We start from the raw sequence: 9,496 nt of genomic DNA, 5'->3' as shown, positions 1-9,496 counted from the left end.
GTCAACGCTGTTCTCACGGAATACTTTCTCCAGGATGTCTATATGTGATGGTTTCAATGTTGGGTCATTTACTCATTCTATGTCAAGAATTTATCAGTTGACAACAAACAAAGTCTTCTGAAAGACAAATGAAACATAAAAAGCTTAAAGTTGGAATAAAAAGGCACCTTTTATTACAAAGCCTCAATTAATAATAATAATATTGACCGACATATGTAGTGTGCCCTTTTCAAAGAGGCTCAACAAAAGAAACAAACATTTTGTCACCAAAATCATCATTGAACAAGTGTCTTCAGTTTGTTCTTGTGGCAATGCGTTTGATTGGCGACCGCCAGGTCAGGGTTTCGACACCCTCTGTCGTGGGTATGTTTCACACTTCATCTCATTACCCAGACAGTTCTCTGGCCCGGTTTGGCACACAGATTGCAGAAATGTGGCCTAAAGTCCCACACATTTCATTTCGCTCAGATACTGATGTAGGAGGTATGCCCGACTTCCTCTGGGAATGGTTCCACAGTGTGGGTGCCACGTCGGAGAAGGCACGACCACCAAAAGTCACCGCCACATGTTGTTTCACAGCAAGCAGGTAATCCCTAGACTAGACAGCACCACAGCCGACATGCCTGACCGAACACTGCAGTGAACAACCAGAGGATTAGCCGGAGTACTGTCACACCACCAAGCAAGCATTATCCATTCAGTTCACTCAAGACTCATTGTTGCTTCCCAGTATTCTTTCACAGAACAAATTTGCACAAAGAAACAATCCAGATCTAAACAATTATCCTACAATATAATCCACATTTGAAGTAAAATTGATCCACATATTCAGATGATATGGTGACAAAATGCGATGATGCACAGGATACAAAAAGCACAAAATGCTGACATTTGAAGGAGCCAAAAAGAGCAGCCTGTCAGTGCTCCATTGTCTCCCAGTTGCAAACAACAAACACAAAGAAGAGAATACAGTCAATACACTATTTGAAATCACTTGTTAGTCACAAGCACAAGGTGAACAAATTTAATGAGAGGCAAGAGCACATCTTGAATGCAGAACGCTTCAGAAGTATTTCTTGAGGTACATAAAAACATCATAATTTAAAATGGGTACATGGCAAGCATAGTTAGTTAAACTTAGTTGCATACATGTGTGCATATGTCGACCAATCATGTTAATTTACATACCATAGTCCTTTCAAAAGGAACATCTGATATGCAAAAATTGTGAAATAAAAACAAAATTACTGGTGTTTGAAGAGAATTAGCTTGGTGAGCCGCTTGCGCACATTGGGCCCCGTGATCTGCTCATTCAGCTGCTTCGTCAGATGATGCATTCGTATCTTGATGTAACAAGAGGACAAACACTTGACAAGAAGGTGGACATGGTTGCATTCTGGAGAACCACTGAGCACGTGCTCATCCAACCTGTCAAAAACACCCCGCTGACATACTTCACCCAACACGGTTGACATGATGGCAGGAGCAATCCTCTTGGACTGTGGTAGAGCACCTTCAGTGGTGTGCAGCATCCTCTGTATGCACTGCTCTGTGGCAGTACACACTGTGATCACATCAGCCGCCACCCTCACAAGACCTCCTCTATTCTTTCTGTCCAAAAGAAGACAACCAGTGGCAACACCACCGTCAGTCATCGCATCTATACACTCTGGACATGACAAACGCTTGGCAGCCATACGAACAACATATCCAGCTATGTAGCATATGACTTCTTCCTTGTAGAGGGATAGCCTTCCAATGTCGGGGATATGAGCATAATCATGGTCGTGATGAGGAGCAGATGGGTGAGGCTCCATGCCATACTTCCTCACCAGCAACATGTCTTGACAGATCTCTGACTCTGGTTCCCTGTGCACACTGAAGACATGAAGAACGCCGGTTGTATCCTGGGCAATACAATTTCCACCAAGTGCGGATATCTCGTGGCGAATCAAAAGTCGCTTGTACAGAGCAGTGAACTGCTTGGAGGTGGGGTTGTTGTTCATACCTCCAGCCGCTCGTACAGCACAGAAGAACAACTCCAGATGGTCTTGGCTTGTTTTGTACGTCAGCAAGTACTTCAGTTTTGGTTCTGCAGCACCAACAAGAGATTCATACATATCTTGAAGACTCCTGATCGCCACGAGAAATCCAACAAAGGCTGTTTTTCTTGGGGTTTCGTACATTGGCTTGCCATGAACATCTTTCAGCGACAATACATATGTGAAGGCGTTTCTCAGAAAGGGACGCCACTGAGGCTCGTTGCGGGGATGCATTGGTGCCTTCTAGTTGCGGGCCAAGGGATTTCTCGAGTTCATTATATCAAATAAATGATCAAATGTACGTATGAACTCGACCGTTGCTTCACAGCCTTCAAACTTCTTCAGCTTCAAATCTTTATCGCAAAACTCCAGTGCATCAGCCACACTGCTGCTGAGAGTTTGGGCCGCCAAGTTGACTTTCATCTTTTGCTTGTCCCAGTGGATGTGTGCCGACCTCAGCTTGTGACCAGCTCTGAGCCCCTCCTCCTCTTGCAGCATGTGTAGACGTTCAATGTAAGACCAACAAATCTTCCCTCGCGATCCATCAACCAAAATTCCCTTGGATGCAAGTGTGTTTCTCACCAGTTTCAACATATGACATATGTCAAGAAGGACACTCACACGCAACTCCGGTTTACTGGGATGAGGGAATGAGGGATCCAACCGAGCAATGTCCATATTTGCCCCCAGCTGCTTCAACATGGTCATGTGACATGATGGTCCATCACATGTAAGAGAGGCAACTTCAACGTCAATGTCACACAGCTTCTGTATGCACTGCATCACCAAATTGGCCCTTTCAGCACCTGACATGCCATGTATCAAAAAATAGCCAACTGGAACTTTCCAATTGCTGTTTAATGACACAACCATGAGAACAAGTGCATCAGTTGCAACAGGAGTTGAATCATCGCATACATCTGTTCCAATGTCAACATAGCCACGCAGCTTATCACCATCCCAACTGACGTGCTTTCTGATGGACATTTCATCAAGCATGAGGGCACAAACAACACGTCTCTTTTCAGCTTCAGCCTCCTTCACTTTCAGTTGTAAGGCCACAAAGGATTCTTGTGTGAATCCCGGTTCACCACTGATACAACTGTACCACTTCCTGATGACTGCAGGGTGTGGCAATGCCATGTCAAAAGTTTTGCGTACATACATGTAGGCTTTGGTTGAATAGAATTGAAGGGTCAGAGCAAATGCTCTGAGTGCAGGAGGATACGTCTTCCTTGTCACCTTGCCACTTTTCTTGTTTTGGAGCATTCTTTCCATTATTCCAGAAGGAACATCAGAGAAGGTCTTTGCCAACTGGTCAGCTCCATTCTCAGAGAGCAGCTGCTCACCACGAAGTGCTTGAACAACTGTGGTCAAAGATTTGACTTTCCTCCGGCAGCGACGTGATTTCTGCTGTGTCAATTTGAGCTTTTTCTTGACGCTACAAAGATTGTCATGCACAGAGTCCAGTTTACGTTTCACACTCCGTAGACTGGCAGTTACAGCATATGTGTGATCAGCACCAGTCGTTGCTGCAAGCTTTGATGGGCTGGTGATGATTGATGTACTGGGTGTGTTGTCCAGTGGCTCTTGCAGATTGACCAGTGCTTCTTGCGGGAAAGACCGTGGTTTGGGTGGCTTTCGCTTCCTTTAATCCTGGAAATCCATCAGAATAATAGATCAGAATTAATTATGAACGAAGAAATTATACAAGATTATTTATTTGGGATGTTCTTGAGAAAAGAGATGGTGGAAAAGTATTGATAAGTTGCTGATGTTGATATGTTTGCAAAATTTATATATTTGACACATCAATTGGCATGTAAGTAGACAAGTGTGAAAATCACTGCTGGCAGTGACAGCTACAACATGACACTATTTATATCTCAGTTACTCCACCACAACATGAAACTCTTGTATTACGTACCTTCTGCAGGTGGGTCGGAAAATCAAATATGGTTGGCAGGGAATTTTCTCTGAGTCTTGTGGTCTGACCTGTCCTGTCAAAACATGAGTCATCAAAGTGGTCTGAGCAAAGGACAGACTTCTTTGAAGGTTTCCATTTGTCACGTTTCACATTCACAACCCATTTCTGGAGAACATCTGGACGACTGAATGGAAATCTGAAAAAAATATTTTCAAGAAAATAGCCGATAGTCATGAAAGTACAACTCGAAGCAACAATTTACAACATATTCAATATGTAAGGCTCAACATACTAGCCATATAAACACTCAATTACCATGTACTTATACAGAATCAGTTATTGGTTTCAAAGTTTAACTGCATTGAATTTTGCAACTTTGAATCATCCAGAGTACACATAATTAGACGGGACCATGCTATTTATACTAGTCCTCGATAACTATATATAGATAAAGACTTTGGGTCAAACTTAGCCCTGAGGGACCGCATATTGATGAAATATGTCCCGGCTCAGTGACTTTGCGCACTCTGCGGTTGAGTCAAACTAGTTCTGAAGTTCAGTAGTTGAAACTTGAATCCAGATCGCGGTTGTGCAAACATCATAATTTAACATTCAAATTCAACGTTTTTTAAATAAAACATTCTCAAATAAATGTTAATTTTCAGTACTTACAGATGAAATGTCTTTCCACATCCTCGTATTTGTCTCTTTGTGCAATTAATAGCAGCACAAGCCGGCATTTCATAATACGTTAGCGGAGCGTGTTGACGATAAATTTATGCGAGTGGCAACATGGCGTCCAGTGGCCGGGCGCTGACTTCAACTCAAGAGCCCGACCCGCTATCCAGTAGTATATACAGATCAGTGGATGGCGCCCATCATTGAGCGCTTTCATTTTAGAAATATTTTTGCAAATGCTCGACTCTCATTGGGTCCGGTGTTTGGTGACGCGTTTAGTTGAAGATAACCAGGCCCGTGCGGGCCGATGTTGGTCTTAAATTATTTTATCAATACATCGGAGGTGCATAAGATTGTGAATCAAACGACGACGGGTGAAAGAAACTCCTAATGAACGTTTTAAATTTGTTATGCATACTTCCGCCCACGCAAGATGGCTGCGCCCACGGCGCTTCGGATTCTCGAGCCAAGGCATAATCAGGTTTTCAACATAATACGTACTCGTTTATTGACAACACCGGCTTCGCCGGCTATTATTATATTACTAGCGGGGTCACCCGTGGGAATCCCACGGGCATGGATGTGTGTGACATTTCGACATATTGAGTTAGATGCTGCACCTGCACATTCAGTTATATAAAATGGTTACTGGCAATAATTGATCACATCCACAAATGATGTAATCCACACAATTTATGTACTTTACATAACGTTAATAGGAATACATACATGCCCGTGTAGATGGGAAATACAGTTTGTTTGAAAGAAATCACAAATATCAGAAGAAAGTTTTAAAAATTTAGAACTATTCTCACTCAGAGTTAAACAACACCGTAATATTATGCGGTTGCTTCAACGTTTTCGTTGAATTATATGTCATCATTGTGAGATTTTTTTGGAATTTTTTTTTTTGAAATGAGATTTTTAGGCAAAACGGCAAAAAAGCATCAGAACAGCTGTGAAACAACATCAAAACAGCAGTGAAAAAGCATCAAAACAACAGTGGAAAGCGTCAAAACAGCAGTGAAAAAGCATCAAAACAGCTGAAAAAGCATCAAAACAGCAGTGAAAAAGCATCAAAACAGCAGTGAAAAAGCATCAGAACAGCTGTGAAAAAACAGCACTGAAAAAGCATCAAAACAGCAGTGAAAAAGCATGAAAACAGCAGTAAAAAGCATCAAAACAGCAACAATAGTCCAGTGATTTTTCAATCACCGCAACTAAATGTGTCGGAGTAATTAACTATTTTCCTTCGTGGTCCTTTTGTTGCCTGAATGGTGTCACTGCAGGACCTCCGGGTAAACAACATTACGGGTGAAGATTCCACTGCGGCCATCAATTTTTCCCTGTTGGCCATTACTGACTACCTTTACCTTGACATCCTCAAATCGTTTAGCACGCGACAATGCAACATATAATTGGCCATGGCTGAAGACGGGTTCTGGTAGGTAAATCCCAACTTTGTGTAATGTTTGACTTTGACTCTTGTTTATTGAGAAAGAGAATGCCACACGAACTGGAAATTGATGGTGTTTGAGTACGAATGGTAGTGTTGTATCGGAAGGTGCAATACTAATCCTGGGTAAAAATGTGCGTGTTCCTTTGTGACTGCCAGAAATTATTTCTCCATCTATTATGTTTGGCAACAATCTTTTAACAACCAATCTTGCACCATTGCACAGTCCCTGTTTCGGATCAAAGTTACGGAGTAACATGATGACAGCACCATCTTTGAGACGAAGTTTGTGCAATGGCATTCCAGAAGGAGTTAATTGATTTAGGAATTCCATAGGATAATTTAGTGCCTCTTCAGGGTCATCACAGACAATGGAATCAGCGCTGAAGTACGTCTTTTCTTCCCCAGGAAATGCATCCAGTATCTCATCGTTGATCACAAATGTGGATTCATTCTTTGGACACAACACGGCTCGTTGTGCCAGCGCATCATAGTTTGAATGGATTTCGTTCAAATTACCAAAAACAGCCTCTGCTAAAGACATGTTGTCTTCTACACAGATACGATCAGGCAGTCGTATTAAATCTGAGTCAGGAATTGTTTCCACAGTCCCATTTCCAACCGACAGTAACCATTTTGAGAATTCTTCGTCATCATTAGCTCTCATGTTTGATTTTAAGTTCAGCAGTTTGAACTTTGGCCACAACTTGCTACGCTTGATGCATGTGGCGATGATTGCTGCAGGTGCAGCGCGAGGTACAACGGGCAAAACCTGCCTGAAGTCCCCACCAAGAAGTAAGACCTTTCCACCAAAAGGAATGTTGTTGCTGGTTACATCCCGGAGACATCGATCAACAGCCGCTAAAGCATATGCTGGAGCCATAGGTGCTTCATCCCAAATGAATAGGTTGGCCTTCCTTAGAGTATCTGCATCTTTACTCGTAGGTGATATGTTGCATGTGGAGTTTTCCAAAATGGGCACTGGCAATTTAAATCGATGGTGCGATGTACGGCCCCCTGCTAGCAATGTTGCTGCAATGCCCGAGTACGCCATTGGAAGAACCAAACGACACTGGCCTTGCAAGATGTGCAGAAGCGTATTATAGAGAAAGGTCTTGCCACTTCCGCTCGGTCCATCAACGAAAAACAACCGGTTGCCTGTGTACTGGTCCCTACAATGAACGGCCTGTAGGACCTCATCTACAATTTTGATTTGGTCATCATTTAGTAGTTGTCTGTTGTTTTCACCTTTTTCATGTTCATCTCCCGGTACATACTGATAATCATCGCTCGAAAGATCTTCAACAGTGTCTGGAGGTACTGGTAACTGAAATGCTTCCAAGGTCTGTCCATGTCTTAGGAGGAAGGACTGTATTTCTCGCAATGCCATGAAAATACTTTGTTCCAAGATATGGCCGCTGTGCACAAAATCTTCGCAAAGGTCGTTTTTATATTTTTCCCACAGTGCCGACGTGTCTGTTGGTGTGCAGAATATGCATAGGGTTGCAAAAAGAGATCTCAATTGTTGTGGCATGGCAAAGATAACTCCATCAGCTAAGGACCTGTCCCATTCTGTATCATCTTCTGTTAAATGTAATTTCCTGGCTGCATCCTTGTATGTTTCACAAACTGCTCCATCTACGGTTCTGAGATCTTCAAATGATGTTTTACCAGGGCAGTGCAGCAGGAGTACACGAAGATGAAAGCGCTCAATGTCCATAGGGCTTGCCGAAACCATGCGTCCGATAACCTTGTTGCCGCCCCGGCGTCGAAGTTTCCATGTCTTTCGTCCATCTTCAAATACGTAATATTTTGGAATGTCATGGTACAGATAACTTCGTGCCTCAGGGTCTCTCTGGTTTAACTGAAACCAAGCTGTAAGTGTTGTACCCCTATGTCGTACAATGGCTTCTTCCTCGTTACCATCCCTGAACACAACAGTCTGCAATTCAGGTAAGTGTACCGCAAGTCTGGTGATGGAATGGGACTGTTTGTGCATTTCAAATTCCATCAATCTCCATGCTGCCTCTGGGGCACTGACATATCTACAGTCCAAATAGGTCTTTATTTCGTCCACCTCCACTCTCCCGCGCTCTCGAATTTCGATGCTGGCACAGTCATGTCCCTTGTACACATATTTAAATAAGTACTTTATACTCTTTATGCTTGCGCAAACCTCAATGTTGATGTGTGCTCTGTACTTCTTCAGTAAATAAGCATTGAATGGGACGACATATTGGCAATCAACATCGGTTCCATGAACGGTTATGGTGGGTCCATTTGGGGGACGCTTGTAAAGGGCATAGCCATCTATGCTCGCAAGTGTCTCTGCAGCATACGCTTTTGGAAAGCCTTTACTGCACACTCCATCTTTCACACAAATCGAATGGCGATTTAAATTGCCACACGGACCATGTATCATGTGAGACTTCACCAAGGAATGGATCTCTGGTGACTCATTTGAATTAGGAATTTGTGCGGAAACAATTCTGTCAATGTCTTCAGCGGTACAAATTTTATCTTCTTGGCACAGCATGAGTAATATGTGGGCATGCGGTAGGCCACGCTTCTGATACTCGACGACGTAGAGAAATGCACGTACTTTGCCCAACACGTGCTTCTTCGTTATATCGTCGATTAACTCTTTTAATTTCAGATGAAACACGCGTGCCACTAAATCTGGTCTGCCTTCAGCTCGTTGGTGTTGGCCGATGTTTTCTTGTATCTCTGTCCATTTTGGATTACACGTGAACGTGATGAAAAGATCTGGTTTTCCGAATTTGCGAACAATGGCCATAGCATCTTGGTAGTTCTGCTGCATAGCTCTGGGACTCCCTGCAAAACTCGACGGCAAAATGACGATACGACCGACAGGACGTTGGTTATCAGCAGCAACGTTCTGGACGTGGTCCAGTAGTCCTCTGTATTCCATGGCTCTAAGGGTTTCCTGATTTTGTTTGAAGTATTGCAGTCGATTTGCTTCTGCCTTGCAATAACCGTCGACAACATACTGCTGGAACAATTTCCCCGAAGAATGGATAGTGCTGAATTCATTTCGAATAGCCAGTCGGTAGGCATAGAATTCACGATGAGTTACCTTGTTTCGAACCGCAGTCTGTCGCTGGTGAGGCATGTTTATCATCCATCCAGGCTCGGCATGTGGAAAGAGAATGGGATATGTCATGGGATCAATGTGAGAGGAAAGTGGAGAGAGATTGTGTAAGCCCTGGTCATGCAAATGAACCTGGAAATCCCTGTTTGCAGGTGGTTCACCATCTTGTCCACTAACGAAGACAGCAGCAATTTCATCAGCAGTTGGTATGTTGTAACGTCTTTGGTCGTCTGCACACAGTCGACGAAAATGCATTTCCAAGGTAGAAGGGAGGCGATCTT

General features: G+C 43.2%; 1 long non-coding RNA gene across 1 annotated transcript; it reads right to left on the bottom strand.

The window, feature by feature from the left end:
* Positions 1-317: 317 nt before the first annotated feature.
* LOC144891703 (uncharacterized) lies at positions 318-4,736 on the bottom strand. Its single transcript, XR_013623049.1, has 3 exons — positions 4,642-4,736; positions 3,970-4,165; positions 318-634 (listed from the first exon to the last, which is right to left on the bottom strand). It is a non-coding gene; the product is annotated as an uncharacterized LOC144891703 (long non-coding RNA).
* Between the last annotated feature and the right edge of the window lie 4,760 nt (positions 4,737-9,496).

The sequence above is a fragment of the Myxine glutinosa genome, chromosome 4 (genome assembly GCF_964187855.1).
Source record: "Myxine glutinosa chromosome 4, kmMyxGlut1.1, whole genome shotgun sequence".
NCBI lineage: Eukaryota > Metazoa > Chordata > Myxini > Myxiniformes > Myxinidae > Myxine > Myxine glutinosa.
This window is presented reverse-complemented; position numbering and strand designations above follow the sequence as displayed.